General features: G+C 50.2%; 1 protein-coding gene across 4 annotated transcripts in view; it reads right to left on the bottom strand.

Moving 5' to 3' along the window:
• Positions 1-20,755, bottom strand: part of PAK3 (p21 (RAC1) activated kinase 3) — a 153,433-nt gene that overhangs the window by 71,762 nt on the left and 60,916 nt on the right. Inside the window, exons 1-2 of one of the 4 annotated variants that reach the window (XM_075763616.1) lie at positions 10,784-10,853; positions 269-365 (exon numbers count right to left, since the gene is read on the bottom strand). The exons of 1 other annotated variant lie outside the window; for it this stretch is intronic. The gene's annotated coding sequence lies outside the window, so the exon portion shown is untranslated. Of the gene's footprint in view, positions 1-268; positions 366-10,783; positions 10,902-20,755 lie in introns of those variants that run through there. 2 more of the 4 variants (XM_075763618.1, XM_075763615.1) reach the window with 2 other exon arrangements.

The following is a 20,755-nucleotide window of genomic DNA, read 5'->3' as shown; positions in this document are numbered from 1 at the left end:
ACCAAGTACAGTCCCTGCTGTCCAGGCAACCACGTCACCTAATCCCTTTATAAATGAATCAAAAATAGTTATGAACCATACTTCATCGGGCACACCCCAGGCTGGCCATGAATGATATATTGTGGTGTAAACTGACTCAGGAAAAAGTACACAGATGCATCCATGACAAATTAGAAACTGCAATAAGCAGGGAGGTAACTTAGTGTAATGGCCAGGTGATGGGACAGGCAGCAAGATGGCTGTGTCCTGCTGCCTGCTCCGTGCTCACCCTTTCCACCCACCGTGGCATCGCTCCATCCCTCAGGTTCCTCTGGGCTGAGACCAAGATAATGATGTTGTCCTTCCTTTGGAGATTGCTTTTAGCTCTACAGACAAAAAGAAGGATACAAGAACTAACTATTTCTATCCAGTCAATCTCCCCAGCAGGTTTTTAAAGCCCATTTTAAAGCCCTCCTTTGGAATTCAGTCTGTGGATAATTTGCTACCTGCACTTCCATGAAGTTTAACCTGTCAGAGCCTGGCAAAGGTGTAATTTCATCCCTAGGCTCTTCTGACTTGAGACTCTGGAGCTTCTCTTTGTGGATAAAGTATCAAAGCAACAGCTCTGTGAGACAACAGACCTTTGCATCTCACAACCCATGCATTATTCTCTCTAAACACAGTTTAACAGACCAGAATCAAAACTTTTGCTCTCCCCTCATTTCTCCTCCCCCTGTGCACACTTTAAGAAAGAACAAACACAGATAAGAGCAGTAGACAGAGACATGGAGACAGAGAGGATGGTTTATCCCACAGGCAGAGGATTACTGCATCGTGATGTAATGACCTTGTTCAGAAAAGAAAAAGGTTTCTTATGTGATGACAGCATGAGTTGTAGAAATACCAGCTCCCTTCCAGAACAGGGTAAAACAATGTCCATTTAAAGTTATGCTGAAGAAAACGTAAAACACTTGTCCAGTAAACTGGAGAAAGAGCAAACTTCAGCCCAGCTGGCCTGGATATAATCTCCAGATACACGTAACACAGTGAGCCACACGACCAGGAGCACAGTTCAGCTAAGTATGCATGGAAAGGAGATGCCATTCTGCTTTCTATGTGTTTGCATCTTCAAAAATCCCAGCGTCCCCTTCACCCCCTACAGAGGTACAGGGCAAAAATAGCCACTTTTGTGTTTCTTTTCAGGTGCAAAACACTACGGAGACAACCCTTTTATCTGCCCGCCCCAGACTTTACATTTGTACTTTCTTTCAATGTTTTCTTCCCCCACAGAACAACTGGCAGGAAGAAGGCCACACGCTGCCTGGATAGGAAGCAATCCCATGACAGAGTAAGTCGAGGCCAGGCTTGTTTTCTCTGTTCAGACAGCATTTAGTGAAGCCTTGGCCATAACTAGAACTCCAAGGCTGAGTTAATCACATTTGTGACTACAGGTTCCTCAAAGGGACTTGTTTCTAATGAGTTTTCAAATGCTATGAAAATAATAGGTATGGTATGGACCATTTAAAACATTGTAAGAGAACACTGATGTTACTGCCTCAGTAAAGCACGCTATTTCACTGCTCGACATTCATCCCTCACTCTTGTTATTCTGCTAAAAGTGAAGCGTATGTTATTAAAGCCAATATTTACCAACAGATACTACAATTCTGAGAGTAATATAGTCCTTCCCTGTAAAACTAGGCTTCCAACAGGAAATAAAAGGCATTTGGTAAGTCTTGGACTGCCAAGGGCAACTGCTACATGTCCTGTTTCCAGGACAAGAAAGCCCTCCAGTTACTCCAGATAGTTCCAGTGCTGAATGCTGAGCTTGTCTGGTAAGTTTTCCGAGCCCAGTGGAAATCCTGCAGCAGACACAGAAAGCTCTGAGTCTGAATTGGCACCAGATGCTTTAGAAAACAAGTGAATTTTTTGCTACAGGAGTATGAGAAGGCCAAAATGCTTTATTTGTCAGCACAGGAACAGTCGCTCATCTAAGAACATGAATATTCTGTTGAAGTTGTTATAAAATGTGACTCTTCCAAGGAAACCCAGCACTGAACAACGGTGCCATGCGCCAGCTTAGTGCCCTCTACACTTGTATGCAACAAGAAATGTATTTTCTATAGCAGATGAACAGCAACGCCAGCCTTCAGACTAGAGTATGGAATAGAATTTGTAGCAAATTCCAGCCTCTCAAGAAGTAGCCTACACTATCCCCCTCCTAGCTCAAAGACTCCACACAAAGGCCAACTCAACATCAGGCGTCTACTGCATCGTTTCTTCTCAATTAACCAAGAAAAAGTGTATTAGCCATACATCAAAACTGCATTGCAGCTAGAGCTGCCAATTACTTATGGCAAAAAGGGAGGCTGATTCATTTGACTGTATGTGGGCCTTGGCTGGAGTTTTCCCAAAACGCTACAAGAAAAGAAGAAAACCTCAGTGAACCTCCCCCTCATTCCCACCCCTTCCTCCCCCCCAAATCACAGTCAAGAAGCCCGTGCTTGCAAAAAGACATTTCCTGGAGGATTCTTTCTCCGAATCGCTCCTTTTCTAAATTCAGACAAGACACACAGCAACTCAAAATACGTTTGCATATGATATATACGCATACAAAGACAGCCCTCCCAAACACGTACAAGTGAAGCGCAATGCAAAGTGTCTAAGAAGCCTCTAAATCCCCAGTCCCCGGAGAGCCCCTACATTTTCCGTTATAAATCCCACTGCGTTACCTGGCTACCTGTGTAACGAGTAATGGCTACCTTACAACACTCGGTTCAGCAACTGGCCTGCAATGGTGGCTGAGCAGGGGGTGGAGGGAGCTTGTCTTTTCACTCAAAACAGTCACAAAACAGGACATTTCTGCTGTGTAAAACACAGCCTGAATCCAGACCTTTTCAGAAGCTCCTTGTATCGGATGTGTTTAACACCTAGCATGTCACAAGTAGCAATTCTTCACCCAACACATCCCTTCTTTGGTGCACATATTTCAAACGAGCCTTGCAGCCTCACGGTGCCAGAGCTCGAGCACTGCTGGATGGAAGCACCACAGGTCTGCTTTGAAAAAGGACACATGAAGTAACGAAAAAGGACACATGAAGTAATGTTCCACCATAAATTGTCCTCGTGGACCCAAATTCTATCATGTAGGCACCTACTGGCCTAGGTTTGCAAGGTCCCTGGCCACATCAACACCACTGTTCCAGTGAGTTCAGGACACAAAAATTCAATCATGTTTGCTTCTAACTGGTATCTTCCATTGCTCTGCCAGCACCCTACTGACAACCTTGGACATTTGACTTCACCCTTGTGTTTCCAGCATGTCTGACAAGTCAACTTGGCACCCAGCCCCCCGGAGCAGTCAGACCCTGCCTTAACACATCTCTGCTTTTTCTCCAGACCTGATTTTTAGCCATTTATTGCAAACCTTTAAAATAGTTTTCACAGAAAATATGCTTAGAGATCTTCAGAGCGCAGAAAAATGCTTGAAGCATGCACCTACTGTGGTCAGACATGGCCAGCTCCATGGATCACAATGTAGTGTCTCACTAACACAGCAGGACAGACCAGTGCAAAGCATCTTTTGCCTAATGACCCCACCAACAAAAGCCATCACTCTAATGAGAACTTACGCTTTAGAGGCTGTTTGGAATATGCAAGAGCACAATTTTTACTTCTCCTTGTCCAAAAGTAAGTCCTACTGTGGACTGACTTTGGGATTATGTTTACCAGACTGCTTCCTGGAACACACACACAGCTACAACTCTCACTGTATAATTTCTGTTCTGATACACAAGCAATTATGCTCAGGATAACCACTGCAATAGATGTATTTTTCAAACAGAGGATCACACACACTCAGCTGTACCCCTGAGGCCAAGTTCTGCCATTCTGCTGGGATCAGCAATGCGAACACCACAAAATACAGCTCAGAAAAAATACTCAAGAATCAGGTAACTGACCTCTTGCATCATCTGTAGGCCTAGAAACTTCATCCACATGATGTTGCTCACTAAGTAAGAGGAGAGAGATCTTACTACACCAAGGACTTAGAACTGGAAAACTACCTCATACCCAGATTCCTGTTGTTTTTCATTATTACATGAAGAAGCCTGGCATTCACCCTGAGTGTCCAGAGTGCTCTACAGACCATAGGAAAAGACAGGGCATGCCCTGAAGAGCAAGTTGCTCAAAAGCTCTCACTGTCTGCATTATGGAAATATCCCCTAATTAGATGCTTTGGAGACATTTTAATTGAGAAACACGCATGGTACCAGAAATTCCAGCATTTCAATATCACTATAGCTTTCAAAAAGAAGAGTCTGGGACACAATCTCCGTGCATGAACTGTCAATATACTGCAGAAAAGAATAAGGCCCCACTCTCAGCTTATTCCTTCTGAAGTGCTTAATGTTATTCATCAATGCCACTAGAGAGGAGGATTCTGCATTCCCCTAGTGCAAGGAGAAGTGGAGAGAGAACAAGAGCATGGAGAGAAGATGTGGTGCAGGATGTGGGGCAGAAATGAAAGGAGAAGACTGTCCCCACAGATTGTCACTCTAGACACTTCCAAATATTACCTCACCTCTTCATGGACCATGCATCCTATGAAGTGCAAGGTGCCTCCTCAAAAAGACACAAAACAGGGAGCAAATTCTGGCTGCTTTAGTCTTTTTTCTTGCTAGAAATCTCATCTCTTCCCAATTTGAGTTCCCAGAGCCTCTGGAATGAAGAGAGGAGAGTCATAGCAGAGCACAGCTAACAGAGACCATATCTGTAGGAATAAATAACCAGGATGCCAACCTGAGCTGGCTAGGCTTGCTAAAAAGATCAAACGAGGATGTAAGCAGCTCTTTTCTGGAGCAGGCAGGCATCGTTTCAGTTGTTGAAATATTCATGCCCCGATAGGAGCTGTGGTATCAATGTCTGCCCCTGATACAAACAAACCTGAGCTCAAAGCATGACAATCTGTGTTGTGCAGAGTGGAATCACAATTAAAGGCATTTTCCAAGCCTCCATTTCTGCATGCACACATTTGACAGCTTTTCTGGTGACACTTCAAGAGCATCCCAAATCCAAGTCCACAATCTTCTGCCTGTGAGGGTAGGAGACATTAAAAACAGTTTTAGCAAATGCCCAGGATTTTAATTGTGTGACTTCCATTCTTGCCTCTCAGGTTTACCATGCACCAGCAGGCCCATGTTTCATCTGGGGAGTGGCTGGGTGCACCTGATAAATATGAGCTGGCATCTGGGCACTGCAGGTTAAATCAAAATTCTCTGCAGGGAAGTGCCTGGAAAATTTCTGATCTGGAGGATTTTCTCCTTCACAATAGGGAATACAGAAGGAGACAGAAAATGGAAAACATTAGGCCTTTCACTCCCATCGAGAGACACACACAGAAGTACTTTCCAGTGCCCTTCCCAAATAAAGGAAACAGCAATTTATTCATGCCAGGAAAGGGACAGGGACTGGGGGCACACAGCTGCTGCCCCTTCAACAGCATCTGGAGAAACGAGCCCACGCTCAGGTGACACGGCAAGAAAATGTTTCAGTACTTCCCTTAGTTACATGCAGCCAACTGTGCATGCACCCTGCAAAGCAATGGTGAGCCTGCCAGAGCATTTTCAACACTTGGGAATTATTAAGAAAATGAGAATGGTCCGGTCTGGAGTCTGTGCTGTACTGCAACGGTGAAATGGCAGTTTGTTTCAGGCTTACGGGGGATCTAAGGCTGGACAGAAAAGACACTGCAGTACACTGTCCTGTGGGAAAGCCAAGCACATGCGTGTGCAGCAAGCTGGATCAAAGCACAGCTATCAGTGGTCCATGTGCAAGGTATCACTTTCAGAAGTCAAGGTGTCATATCAGAAGCTTTGTTTCACTGAGAAAGCACACTTTTGCCCTTAGGATTATGAAGAAACATGTACAACTTTCCCAAGGATTCCTTGAACACAAGTTTTGGGATCCAAGTTGCCTTAATTTACTTCTGATGGCAGTAAAAAAAAGTACACACAACCAGAGTGAAGAAGGCGTATCCAACCTTAACTTTGCCACTTGCCATCTTTGCAAGCCTTACACGGTGCTGTGTCGGAGCGTCCTGCACCTGTACTACACAGAGAGCCCCCAAACCCACGTTGTCACATGGGAGCAGTGCAAACTATTCCAACTGTGTAACCGACAGCAAAGACTCCAGGGCAGAGAAGTGCTTTGCTCTGGATCAGTCAAGAGTCAGTTGCATCTGTCAATAGGCTACTAGATAAGCAACTGACAATAAAAAATAATGTTGGGAAATGAGCCTATTGAATATATAACAACACTATTTTACCCTTGAATACTTAACATATGTAGTCATGATGATAAGTAATTAGAGTAAGACAAACCAACAGATAACATCTGCTCAGGCTAAGCAACATTCATGGCAGCACTTTCTCAACGGAGCAGGACATGCCCCTGTTTTAAGACAGACATGATTTCTGAGTCTGGCTCTAGAAGGGAAGATATGAGACTGGACATCTGTGTGCCCAGAGGTGCACCTAGCCCAGTGCTCCAAAAGCCAGACTTGCAGGTAGGGCTGGTGGCATATGCTGACAAGAAGATCCTCCCAAGCCAGGAGCCAGAAGACCTGGAGCACTTGTAGGCCCGCCTGTCCCACACCCAGGTCTTCCTAGGGGCAAGAGCTCCAGTAGCTGCGGACACGAGATCGCATCAACAAGATCATGGGCTTCCTGGATGACCATCAGTGGGACTGACTGGAGGGCATGCCATGCTGCTGGCCCAGAGCAAGGGGTACCCACCTGCCATGTCCCACACCGTTTGGGTGAGGAGGTGAGGGCCACCTTGCAGCCCTATCTTGGGAAACCCAGCAGGCCAACTCATAAACAGGGCACTGCCAGAGCTAAGTTGCACCTGTCCAATTAAACGTGCAAAATGGAAAGTCCCTTTGCTATCCTCAATGGAGCACACCCTGCATTTGCTGTCAGCTGCACACAAGCCACAGCTGCTGACGTTCACCTGGAAAAGATCTCCAAAACTCAAAGCACTGAGACAAGCCGCTAGCAAACCACAGACAGTTTTGTCATATTTTTCCATTATAGAATTACTGCTAGGAACAGGAGACACACCAGCGACAGCAGGTCTGAGACAAGACGTTCACATCAGCATCTCCACCTGTGCTGACCCAGACCTACCAATTACCGCTCGGCCTAATGCCATTCTTCAAGTATCAGGCAAATCAAAGTAAACATAGAAGCAGGAGAAGATACTCAGGCTCAACTGTTTGCGTCTGAAAGGTAAAAAGCTAAACAGAGCTGCAGGGGGGGGAATGCTAGCTAAACACAAATATTATTGGTGAGTAGAGAGGTTTATTTCTGCAGGTGAAAGTTAATTCATGTTTCTCTCTCCCCTTCCTGCTGCTGCCCTCCCCACCCACTCACTCTGTTCCCCCTGCCCATGAAGTTCCTGGGAGAAAAGCTTCCGGCACCTTTTGCAGGAGCTAAGGCAGGTAATGAAAGAGAAGATCACAGCGGGCTCCTGCCTGCCCACTGTGTACACAGCAAGGAACAGAAATCAGTACTCAAACTGCCTAGGCACAAGCTGACAGCAGTGTTAATGTCCTGAAGTCACAGAGTCCAACCAGAGCAGAAGCGGAAGCCAAATCTGGTAACATCTCCCCTGTGACCAGTTCTGTGCAGACATGGCTAAAATGAAGGAGGAGTTGAAGGCGGATCTGAAAGACCTCCAGCTTCCAGGCTGTTTTTGATCCCAGAACACTGGCAGCTCCAGGAACACTTGGATCCACAGTCGCAATTAGTGTATGAAAAGAAAAAAGAGAAGAAAGCTTCTAGGCAGAGGGAACAGGAACTGAAATGGGACTATCACCACAAACCAGCTCTCCTCCAGGAACAAATGCTGCCAGGCCAGGAGATGGCTAACACAGGAGCTCAGTTTGTTATGGCAAACAATATCTTGCAGAGCTGAATTTGTCTCACCTATCCCTGTAACTGTACGCACAAAAGTTGCAAAGAAATATGGGAGGTGGATGAAGACAACCTTTTGTTTTCCCAGACCTTGTGAGCTGGCTCAGGCCACACAGGATAATTTGGACTCCAACTTCCACACTCTTTTAAATACTGAATTTTGGTCAGATCCTTACAGAGAAATTGCCCAGTGAATGGTCTACTTAGAGAGGTAAAGTCCTCCTCACTGTAGCCAAAAGCAAAATGGCCACCAACTCCTGCGGGACCACCCTACACAGTCTCATCGGGCTTGGTAGTTTAGACAGCACAAATCCCCCGTCAGACATTCCCTGCAAGAAGCTGGCATGCTTGTGCTGAAGCCCTGAGGTGAACAAGGCCCGAGCAGAGGGCCTGTGATAACCAAAGCAGCTCACCCTGGGTATTGCCTCCCGCAGCACTGCCGCCACAGCTGCCTCCTGAACTGTTGCTGCTGCAAGCAGTGGCCTGTGAGGCTGGAAACTTAATCCTGTAACAGGAGCTCAGGGCTCGCAGGAGCTACTGAGACTTAGTTTTAGTTATCCAGAGTCACTCAGTGAAGAAATGCCATCCATGCAGGTCTCGGTTCAGAGCACAAACTCCTCTGCAGCCCCAAGGCAGCTGCCTGCAGCCCCCCACCCATGATGCCAGACTCCCCGCACCGTGCCTGCCACCAGCTCCTCTGCCCAGTCCCACGCTCAAGGCTCCAACCGATGCAGCCACAAGCATCGCCATCCCTCGTCCGCCCTGTGCCCAGCACAGAAAACGCAGGTTCAGGGCAATCCTTTCCCTTCATGCACATAACCTGTCATGGCAACCTCCACTCCCCGGCCTTCAACAACCCACCGGCCCACGTGCCAGGCCTAAACCCAATTATCCCCGATTCCTGATTGTTTTCTGCTCACGTTGTCGGGTAACCTGTGGCCGAACACCTTTCCTGGAAGCACAACGCTCCTCTGCAGCCACACGCCCCACTTCCACGAGAGATGGGGCAAAGGTGCTTGAAAATCCCCAGTGCCACTTCTCCGCGGGTGGCCTGCTCCCTGTCAGCAGGGGAGGGGACACCCCGGTCCCCTCCGGCATGCCCTCCCTGCTGCGAGCTGCCCCCCTATGTTCTCAGCCCCATTCTCCCGCTGTGCTCACCTCTTCCTGCTCTCCACCCGTGGCAGCCACTTTCCCTCCGGGGTGCCGGCCGGCCCTGTGGCCCCACAGGGCCCTCGGCACAGCGGCCTCCTCCTGGGCTGCTCCTGCCCCCTCATAGCTGTGCCCGGGCCCCCTCCTCCCCGCCTGACAGCCACGGAGAAGGTGGATTCACACAAGAGGAGGAGCCAGGGGAGAAGATCTCATCTCGTCTCGTCTCATCATCCCCTCCGGTCGAAGCGTTGCCTTCCCTCTCCTCCTCAGGCAGGCAGGTAGCAGCCTGGCTCCGGCCCTGCAGCCTCCCCCGGCCCTCCCGACAGCCCGTCATCCTCCTCCTCCTCACTCTGGGGTGATTCATGTCATCTCGAAAGTCGCTCAGCAAAGCCCACTTTGATCTCCGGCCTCCTGGTTGTGCTGAACGTCATCACAGAAGGAAAACAAAAAGCGGACTCTCCTCTCTCGCAATCTTTGCACGGCGTCGAATTCAGGCAGGTGGGGCATGGGGGAGAGGAGGGGAACGAAGCCTTTAGGGGCATCTGCCAAACTCCCCACGCAGATAACCAGGCTCGTCACTCCTAATGCATTTTGTGCCCACCCCAGCAAACGGAGCCACACGGGGAGAGACAAAATCCAACCCCCCCCACCACCCTTTGGGGCTACAAGTCCAGAAATAGCCCTGCTCTCTCCAGCTCAGGCCCACCATCTCTTTCAGATGTTGCTCACTCTGAAACCGTGGCTTTTCCTGTCTGAATTCCCTCAACCCTCTCCATTAAATACATCACTCTATTTAAAACAGGGTTTATTTCTGGCACCGGTGAAAACTGGATCTGAAAACTGTCTGAATGACCAAAAAGGGGGCACTTGCGCCGAATGCATCCCCCACGGGAGGAGGGAAGCCCGAAGCAGCCAGACATCACGCTGGAGCACTTCCTCGGCTGGCTGGTGTACAAGTCTGGGACAAAGGGACAACCCAGCACAGGGACCAGCTTCACTGTGGCATCAGGCACCACCATGCATGTGCAGGGGAGAGTCCACCCTTCCCCGAAAGGATTTCAGGAAAAACTTAGCAGGCGTTTTTAAAGGGGTCAATCAGACGCGTGTTGCCAATAAAGAGTATTTAAAAAAAAAAAAAAAAAAGAAAAAAAAAAGGCAGAGTTATTTATAGCCCAGAATTTCTCACTCCTCTGCAGAAGCACAGCCCAGAAGACCGCATTGTTGGAAGATGGGGAACACACACACCACGACAGCCTTTATGGCCGGTGTCGGCGCTGACATAACTTCAGAGCCGAGAGAGGCTCTGCGGCTCGCAGCCACGCCGGGAGTTCCTCCCGCAGGACACCGGTCTCCATTTACAGACGACGCGGAGGCTGCCCGGTAACACAGGTGTCACTGACGGGAGAGCAACCCCAGAGCCGCGGACGACCCCGGGACCGGAGCAGCCGGGCCCTCGCCGCGGCCGCACACCCCGCGCGGCACCCCCGGCCCGGCGGGATCTCTGTCTCCCCCCCCCCCCCCGACACACGCACACGCTCACACACTCTCCCGCCGCGGCTCCGGGAGGAGACGGGGCGCCGCACACACGGCCACCGCATTCCGCGGGCGGCCCCGGGCGAAGCTCCGCCAGGCCGCTCCCGGCCCGCCCCGGCCCCCCGCGCCGCCGGCGGCCTTACCCGGAGCTGCCGCTGTCATGCTGCACCGGCCGTCCCCCGCCGCGGCCTCGCGCCGCCGCCGAGGGCCCCCCCCGGGCGCAGCCCATCTGCCGCGCGCCCGTCCCCCCGCGCCGCCGCCGCCGCGCGCCAATCGCCGCGCGCGCCGCCGGGACGCGCCGCCGCGCCCCAGCTCGTGTCGTCACCCGCCGCCCGCCGCACCCATTGGTTGCGCCCGCCCGGCTGCGGCGGCCCCTCGACGCGCGGGGCGGGCGGGCGCGCGGGGGGCAAATCTTGTGTTTCAAGGCAGCTGCGTGGGGAAAGCACGGCGCGGGGGGGGGGAGGGGGTGTCCCCACCCCCGGGTCCCCCTCCTGCGTGGGTCGGTCGCGGCAGAGGTGTGCGGGCACCTGGGAGGAGGGACCAGCACCCGTCTGGTACCGAAAGGTGTCCTGAAAGGCGTCATAATGCTCCTCGGTCCTCGTCTGCAGGGAATAGGAAACGCACCGTGACATTTCGGGTTCCCCTCGCATGACGTCTGCCACGTGACAGCCTGTGGGCTTTTCCTGTCAGCATCCAAAGGTGGGAGAAACCCACCCGGCGCAAGGCTTGAGTAACCAGCCCCGGCCACAAAGAGGGCACTTCCCTGCACAGGTCCCCAAACGCGCCAGGAGGAAAATCTCCTCCTCGGCGGTGCGCGTTCTCCCCTTCTGCTCCCCGCATTCAGAATTTCCCTTACCCGGGCAGAGCGCGGTCCCGCTCCTGCCTCCCCCGAGCTCAACTCCATCAAAGGTCTGCAAAGTAGGAACAGACCTTGTTTTGATGAGGATGACCTCACGTTTACACTATTTCCAGAATAAAAATAATCTACAGACAAACATGACCAATTTTACAACCTCCAAAGGTAAGGCAGGCCACAGGTAATTACCCAAGAGGAGATAACAAACCCTCCCCGCCCCACCACCAGGCATGCGATGATCTCCAACTGTGAGTGGCCATCCTGTCGCCTTACAGCTGGTTCCAAGGACAGGTTCTCCAGAAGCAAAAGCACACTGAGTCACTCAGCCAACGCTGACGTGACGAGCAGCCCCTACTGAATCACTGCCGTCCCTTCCTGCCGTACGCCGAGCTCTCACCCAGGTTTTCTTCCCCGGTATGAGTCAAATCTATCCCTTAGCCGGCTGGCTCTGCAGTGATCACAGTCAAGCCGTGGAGCAAGTTGTCAGCGCTGTTTCCATCCCTGCAGAGGAACATCCCTGTGGATAGATGCCTCTCAGGATCCTCTGAGGTCAGCAGCGACCCTGCAAGGCCGCTGTCCCTCCAGAGTGGAAAAAGAGGCGCCTGCCACTTTCTGCTGCAAGTAGCGTCCGCCCCAGCGACAGCACGGCGTGCAGCCAAGGGGGCTCGGGACAAGCAGACGGGGTAACCCCCGCAGAGGACGCGCTCTCCCTCGTTGAGCTGAGATGGGGTAGTCTGCAGAAGGGCTTAGGCTTTGGCCCAGCTTTTCCCCCCTTCAAAGTCCATGGAAATGTCCCCTGACTGCAGTGATGGAGGGACCGTAGCCGTCGGGGGATCCCCGCAGGCTCCCCTAGCCGCTCCCGGCTGCGGGGCCATACCCTGTAAACCATGCTGCCTGCTGCAAAACAGCCCGCAGAGCTGGAAAGGACCGAGCAGGCGGTGGACAAGCGGTACCCAGCCGCCTCCAGGGTAAAAATTATTCCCGATTGCTTCGGACGCAGAACAGTGGGTTATTTGCCAGCCCCACGTCCCAGCGCATCACACGCAGCGTGAGGTGTGTGCCCCGCTCACGTGCTTCCGAAGCAGGGAGGCAGCTCAAGGAAAAGCTGCAGACAGAGCACCAAGTCAGGCAATTACAGATCTTAGGACTGAATCTGTGGGTGAATCACTTTCAGTCATTTTTAAAAGTCCAACCAAAACACAGTTTTAGCATAAACTACTAGAGAAACTATTCCTATAAGCACTATAAGAAAATTGCAGGCTCCCTGACACACCAAGCCCAGTGCCTTGGCTTCTCTCTGACTTTGCCAAAGGCTGCGTGAGAGCGGATGAAGGCAGAGTTTCAGTTCCTTTCCCCATGAAAGAGCAGAAACTTGACTCCGTGACTGCACGCAGTGAAAAAGATCAGATCCCTTACTTTCAGCCTGCACCAAAGTTATGACTCTCTTCAGAGCCAAGGAAACCTCACAAGCATTGACTGTGCACGGTGGAGTTTTTCCTGAAAATCATAAAGGGGTTTTAAAAGTCTGTGCCTTTGGGGTTGACCACAGAGCCCTTGAACCCATGCTACTTCAGCCTCCCTGGGTTCTCCAGCTATCTTTAAGCTGCTGGATGGAAGCCGACTGTCCCACGCCTGATAGGAAGCTGATGCCCCATGCCTGTCCCATGCCTTTCTGGGAAAGGAGACAAAGAGAGGAAGCAAAAGCAAAGGCTAGAAAGGGGAAATTGCCCAAACGGCAAAGCGCTCTCACCCCAGCCGTACGTGAGGCTGACGCCGTTGGAGCTGGAGGGCTCCTCTGCACACCGAGAGCAGCCAAGGCACGTTGCTCGAGGCACACTGCTAGGAGAGGGAAAAAGCCGAGTGACTGCACGGCCAGGGCGCACACACAGCCCCGGGGCACGGGGCTCAGCAGTGCAAGCTGGACTCGCTCCACGGGTCCGACACTGGGCTGGGCCAGACCTGCAGTCTCACTGAGCCTGATCCGGCCCAGACGTGGACAAGGTGCTGGCTTTGTCCTCACAGGGCATGGGACAGCATCCCTGCTAGGTGTCAATCTGTGTGACTGTCACACGGGTGTCAAAGCTACTTGGAAACACTTCGAGAGTCTGCACGCCACGAGGCCTGGCCTCCAGACCCACAGGGCCTGCCTGAACCCTGTTTTTTCAGAAGCCAGCTAGGTCTCTGAGCAAGGGCCTCATCCTGCAAGAGTAACCTCAGAAGCTGCCCTAGTTTGAGCCCCAATGCTGTAGGAGTCTGAGAAGCAGGAGGAGGGACCTGGCTGGACCAGGTCCATCACCAGCCCCAACAGCTCCTCATTTGTGTGCTAAAAAAGGCAGGACTGGCTGTATGGGGAGCGTTGTGCTGGAGTGTCCCCGTGCTGGGCTGTGCACAAGCTCCCCAGCCCCTCCGTGGGGCACCCCCAGCCAAAAGTGGCCCAGGGACAATTCCTCCCTGAAGATGCAGCCCCACAGAAATACAGGGCCAGGTAGCAAGGCAAGAGAAAGAGAAAGAAGTATTAGCTCTCAGCAACAAATCGCCATCTCGTATCCTTTGTTCTTCCGAAAGATGCCTGAGGACTTCAGAAGCCGAAAGCCATATAACCTCGCCTTTTAGATCTAATCGGATAGGCACTCCCAAACCCATTGCAGTGCGGCAGATTCGCGGTGCCTGAAACCACCCGCACCCTTCCCTGTGTAAGGGGGAAGAGGCTGAACGTCTCAGTAAGAGAGGCCAAGCACCAGCATTTTCAGAAACCAAACGTACACTTAGCTGGGGTGGCCAGGAAGTTAAAAAGGGAAGTCTTTCTTGAGCAAAGAGAGGAATCCCTTCGAAGAACTGCCTGATCCTGCTTTCACAGGGAATGTGTTCAGGCGGGGCAGGAATTCGGGAAAGCTCTGCAGTCCCACATCTGCAGGATGCCTCGGCCAGTACTAGGTAGGATGTAACCTTAATGGGGTACACAGGGGGTGCCTCAGATACTCCCTGGTGAAGGCAAAAGGCCCCTGAACAAACCCCTCTCTGCTTCAGCAGGGCAGGAAGGTGGACACATTCTCCATCCGTGATAGAACTGGTTCTGCCGCATTTATCACACCTTGCTGGCAAACACGACGCAATCTGAGCGATACGGCGTGACTGGTAATTGGGTGTCAGTAGGTTTTCATGGGAAGGGGGGAGTGCAGGATCCCATTAATCTCCCAAACGTAGCGGTAGCTGCCAGAGAGCTTGTCCCGCAGATAAAATTAACTCTGACAACTAACTCCCATCCCCATTAACAAAACCCCAATAAGCAGCAACCTATTCTAGCTCCTACCAGCTGCGGGTATTACACTACCCTGCACCTTTCTGCCTGTGCCAGACTGCCGAGGCACAAGCGCTCCGCCGCCACGGCTCCCGCTCCGGCCCAAGGCTGCATTGCACGGGGGGCTCGGGGGCCCCTCCGCCAGCCCTGCTGAGCCAAGGCAGCTACGGAGCGGCTTGAAGCAGTACTGCAGCGGGACCGGCTTAGCTGCACCGGGGGACTGATCTGGGGAGCAGCGGGGTGGAAAGGGACACAGAGGGACGCGGAAAGCTAACAATTAAATTTGGGGGCCTGCTCGGCCCATGATGTCATGGTTTCCCAGCGCCCCGTCGATTGGCTGCGGGTGAGCATCTGCTGGGAGCTGGGGCTGGTTATTTGCCTGAGGTTCAGACCTTTCCCAGCGGCTCTGAATCAGGCTGGTTGTCGTGACAACCTGGATAGTGGCAGCTCCTGATAACCACGTAATGAGGTTGTCACAAAAAGGAGCCCCTCCATCAGAGAGGTTTAGGGATCATTAATGTTTCCCAGGGAGCGTGAGAGCAGAAGAGGTAAGGGGACCATCTGGCGATGCTGGAGCACGTCAACAGCCTGCCTTGGAAAGGAGCTTCGTTAGACAGGAACCACCTACCGACACGTAGCGATGGGAACCAGGCAGGCTGCCTGCCAGCAGCGAGGGGGTCTCAACGGCTCAGCTGCGGGATCTGGTATCTGCCGAGATCCAGGCAAAGATGGAGCAAGGAGGACACACGAGCACTGCTTGGGAGCGACCCCAGTCCCTGAGCGGTGAAGGTGCCTGGGGCTCTCTCAGCACAGGGCAGTAACACAGCCTGGGACAAGTGACACGGTGAGGTACTCTGTGCCTTGGTTTACCCCATTTGCAGGTAAATTCTGTGAATGTTTAGAATACCTTCCCAGCACCGTGCCACGGAGCGCCGGGCAGTCCACGTACAGCAAACCCCGCGCAAGGCAGGGCAGGGACTGGCAGCAAATGCAGCTCATTCAAAGAGAATTCATGCATGACTCTGCTGTCCTGAGGATCCTCCCAGCTCAGGCACAAGAATAACAAGGCAGGACAGAGATGTCCCCTTGTCATTACTGGAGACTGAGCCTGGGGATCACACAAGGCGCCAAACACACCGTCTTCTCCCGGGATCTACTCACACACTGTCTTCTCGCCCCAGGAAACTTTTTGTCCTTGTGAAACATGGGGTTTCACCCTGTTCTCAACAAACCGGCAAGATATCTATCACCGGCTGCAATAATGGTGGATTAGGGTGCTGCGGTCTGAAACCTCCGTGGATGGTGATCACACCACAGCATGGAGAAGCTCAGTTGCCAAACTACTGATACTCAAGACCAGGTCCCTGGAGAAGGATGCCCACAGTCATGTTAAGGAACATACTGTTGAAAAAAGCTTCCACAGAAGCTCCATAGGTAACTCCATGAATCTTACAGCAATAATTAGCAGAATGTTTCTTTTATGTCATCTTCATCTGTTTTAAAAATACCTACTGTAAACACTTGCTTAAGTCAGTATAAGACTTTATTAATAAAATCTTCATATTAAAAGCAGCTGTACTTTTAGTTTATATTTTTACCTCAAATCATAATTTTCCTACTCAAAATTCATGTTTCAACTGTGGATTTAACTGAGATGTAATAAGAACATTAACACATGCCAATTAAATACCAATCAACTACTAAAGATTGCATTTAATAGGTACATTTCCTAATATACAATTGCTACACCTTATTAAAATGTTGTTGAATCTTCACAACTGTCGTAAACAATCGAGTGGGATACAATCCACCTCCAGGAGCTAGTAGAGCTGAATGCACTGCTCTCCTATTGTGGGGATGTGTGAGATATAAAATTCAAAGCTAAGACCAAGATAGAGTTGATTACACGTAGCAGAAATACTCTCAGATTAATATTAGGCACCTGCCTCTCAGAAAGGAACAAAGGGACGGGAATTTCTGCAAGGAGATCCCCATCCTGGAAAAGGGTTTTGCAAGAGGGAAACAATATGAGCCAATACTGCGTAAAGCTGTGCTCTGATATACTGCCCGAGTTGGAATTAGTGATTCTTCCCCATCAGAGCATTGCTCCTCCAGTTTTGGCAGAGGGAAAACTGAGGCAAAGAGCTGCCACAGCAGCTCAGGACTGGGCAGCAGCCCGGGGTAGTTGTGCACTAACCCCCCCAGTGACACTGCCTCCCTCGCATCCCCCAGTGTCACTACCAGGCCCTTTTTTTTTTTTTTTTGCAAACTGCAATTTAAGTCACCTTCCAACAGGAGTAGCAGGACTAACAACTGAAATCTATCAAGCCCTACCTTACCACAGCTGGTGAACAGGAAACATCACAGCTTGCTGCAGAAACTGGAACAGGACTTGGAATTTTTCAGGAGACCCCTGTACAGTCCAGTCCTGCCTGGTTTGCACTTAAACATCTCCCATCCTCCTTCACAGGGAACATCACATTTGACTGAACACAAGCGAAGACGACCCACCTGCCTACTAGATTTTATCTGCTAAAGATGTTGAACTGGATCTGCTCTCACACCTGAGAAAACCAAGATTCCTCCTACCTATCTAAACAGCGCAGAACAGTTTCCAGTCCCTCCTGGTGTCAGAGAACAAGATTCGGAGAGGCAGAGTGTTACCCCAGGCCCAGGGGAGTGTGGCCGAGCTGCCGGGGCTCAGCACAGGCACCAGATTTACCGATACGTGACCACGCACTACCCCCTGCACTACAATGTCTCAGCAGAGGTGAGAGCTTACTTCTCATTTAGGAATAGAGATATGTAACTATGCTGCCGTATAAAACCACCACAGCGAGATGGGCAAATGCAGCAAATTTATCTTTTCCTCGAAAAATAGTTGTCATTCAACATTGATTCATCAGAACAGCCACACATGCCTCAGTTTTCAACCTGTAAAATATCTAGAGCTGTGTGAGACATACAAAAACTATTCCCCAAGCTGTTCATCTTTGTTTTAATCTGAAAAGCATTTGCTGACATACTCGATTTTTACACAAGTCATTCTCCATTTTTTTTCCCCAACTACTTGTGAACAGGAACGATACGATTCTTGTGCCTGCACCTGCTGGGAGACTCCAAACCAGAGAGGCTCAAGAGGTGAAATGTCACCATTATACAGGCTACGTTCAGGCTCAGCCACACTGTGACAGTGCCCGGATCTGGGGTTTTAATTTACATTCACCTCAATGTAATCATTAATTACCGCAGCTCTGAGGTGAAGTGTGAAGCAGCCGTGCCTGCACCGCCCTCCGCTTTTGACACCTGAGCTCAGCCCTGTGCTAGGAACACAGCGGGGAGACCTGCTCCTACCTCGATGTACATATTTGAAAGGGGTAAACTGTTGGTGGTACCTGACATTTTGGTGTTTTAGAGATGCTGAATACGGAAGCCAACGTATAATCTGTGACTGTCCAAAGCATCTCACCATCCTAGACCAAACCACATGAAGATAACATCCAAAGGGAAGGTATGGAGGTGATCTGATTTATGAAAATTAACTGATTAAAGTCAATAAGGCTGTTAGAAAATGAAATGGTGTTAAGAGCTTTCACACTGAAGCCACTACTGAATTTTTTTTAATGCCTGTTGATTGGTCAGACATGTTTGCAATAAAAAAAAATCTTCCTCCCTGGCTCTCTCCCACTCAGTGCAGTTGTGCTTCAGGAACAGAAGGGGCTTAGGCAGGGATTCAGATGTCTTTTTTGCACTCCATCACCAGAAGATTACACACGGGGGATGATTCTGGACTGAAGATATGGGAGACTGGAGTGCTGTTTGCTGTGGAAGAGAAGCAGTGCTGAGCAGCTGCCAGGAAAACTTTGCCTACGATGAAAGCCTCACCCAAGGGTGTAAGAACAGCAAAGCTACCAGGGGCTCCGCAAGTTTTTGTCCATGCAAACAATTCTTGCAGCTCGGACATCCTCCCACGCTAACCTCATCACAGCCTCCAAGCCTGGGTTGACTTACCTCTGGCTGGCCTGTAGCACAGACAAACTCAACAGTTTGCACCCCTTAGAGATCCTAGACCTCAGCTATGGTATCACAGGGGAGAGGCTGAATTATTTCTTCAAAGCAGATGGCACAGCTGAGGCTGCTTTCATCTTTGCTGGTTCCTTCCCCTGTCCCCAAAAAAGAAAGCAGATCTAGTTCCATGTGGCCCCTCCTGCTCATTCAGGTCTCTCTTGAAGATCCACTTTCCCACAACAAATGTTATGAATCTGAGAACTAACCTCATGCTAGATCAGAATGAACTTTGATTTCACAGCTACAGCAGCTCCACTGATGTCATGGGTGAATGAGAACAACAGTGCTACGGACAGCAAACACACAGCACTGCATGACAGCTTGTGAGTACTGAAGAGTGCCCGGTTACCAATATGTTGCAATGCAAAGGTACTACAGGCATCAGGATAACATCAGCCCAGAGGGTCTGGAGAAGAAAAAGGTCTTTATGTGGTTCCCATTCCACGAATGAAGACTTCATTGCCTGGAGAATATCCCATGACGGTTAGAATTTACTACCAAGCCAGCTCAGGCCACTGTCCTCCCAGCAGCTGGAAGGACTAGAGACAAGGGTTGTCTGTCCTCTTACAGCACTTCCACACCAGCCTGCTGGGCTGAAGCCTTACAATTAGAAAAAGCACGATAGAGAATGTGTGTCTTGACTTAGAGAATACCCTTCCCAAGCTTACTGGGGTTGTGACCTGGAAAGTTAAAATACAAGAAACTCTCTGGCTGCTGACCAGGCAAAGTATTTGATATTGGGTTACAGAATCAATGGCTCTCGGCTATAGCAGACAGGCATCAACCACACGAGCTGAAGCGTCCCTCTTTTTTTTGGTGTGCCTAATACCAGCTAAAACAGCAGGACTGACACTGCCTTTGGGATATAAACAATTTGCAACAGCTGAAGAAAAAGACTTCTCTGAAACCTGATTTAGTGGGACACTTCAAGATATCAGGAACTTGTTCCAGAGGAAGGACTTTTACCTTTGCAAGACTGACCACATCATGACAGTAAATGGAGAATATGCCAAAAACAAACTTACATGTACCAAGAGGAGCTACTAGAGCCTAAAACACCACCCTTCCTCCAACACATCCTCAGTGCGGTTACTTCTTTAGAAGAGAATAACCCCTTCCCCTCTTCATCACTCAGTGAACCACCCTTCCAGCACCTTCCTTCCCTTTCTCCCCTGTAACTCTGCACACACTTGTAGCTCACTATGCACCAGAGTACAGCCAGGAAAATGAGAGAGCTTATAGATTTGCTCATGCCAAGCAGTTTTTCCCTACTATTTGTTTCCAAACTCTTGGATTTGTTTTGGCCACAAAGAGAGCTCCAGAAGAAACAGCGAAGGCTGAGTCACCCAGCTAAGCATGTGTGCAGGTTCAAACACCAAGAAGTTTGATCCATAGATTTATCTTTCATGTCACTGAGAAAGTTAAGGTCTGTTTTGACATAGCATAGACAGGACCAAGCATTGGTTTGAAGACAGAAGGCCACAATTCCAGAAGAAAAACCCAAACAACTCTTTATCATAAGTTCAGAGTCCAGACGGCAGCGAAGCCTAACTTCTCTGGCAAAATACGGGGGGTTTCTTCTAAAATTATGTTTTTCAGAGTACAAAACAGCCCAGGTTTGACAAGTCTTATCTGAAGAGTAGAAGAGTTTAGAACCCCAAGATTCAAGAAAGATATGTTCATGAGACTCTGAACCCAATACAGTCCATAAAGAGAGAGTGAGACCTGTCTTAGATGTGGAGACCTTTTCATATCACCTTCAGTAACGAGCTTCTTTAAAAAAACTGAAGTATCAATTTTAGCATGCACCCACATGATGGGAGAACACTTAATTCATGGCAAATTTTGTAAAGTTTTGTTCTTCATCCAGTTCAGACCAAAACCAAATGTAAA

Source organism: Balearica regulorum, chromosome 11 (assembly GCF_011004875.1).
Source record: "Balearica regulorum gibbericeps isolate bBalReg1 chromosome 11, bBalReg1.pri, whole genome shotgun sequence".
NCBI lineage: Eukaryota > Metazoa > Chordata > Aves > Gruiformes > Gruidae > Balearica > Balearica regulorum.
Note: the sequence above shows the minus strand (reverse complement) of the source record. Positions and strands in the feature narration are given on the sequence as shown.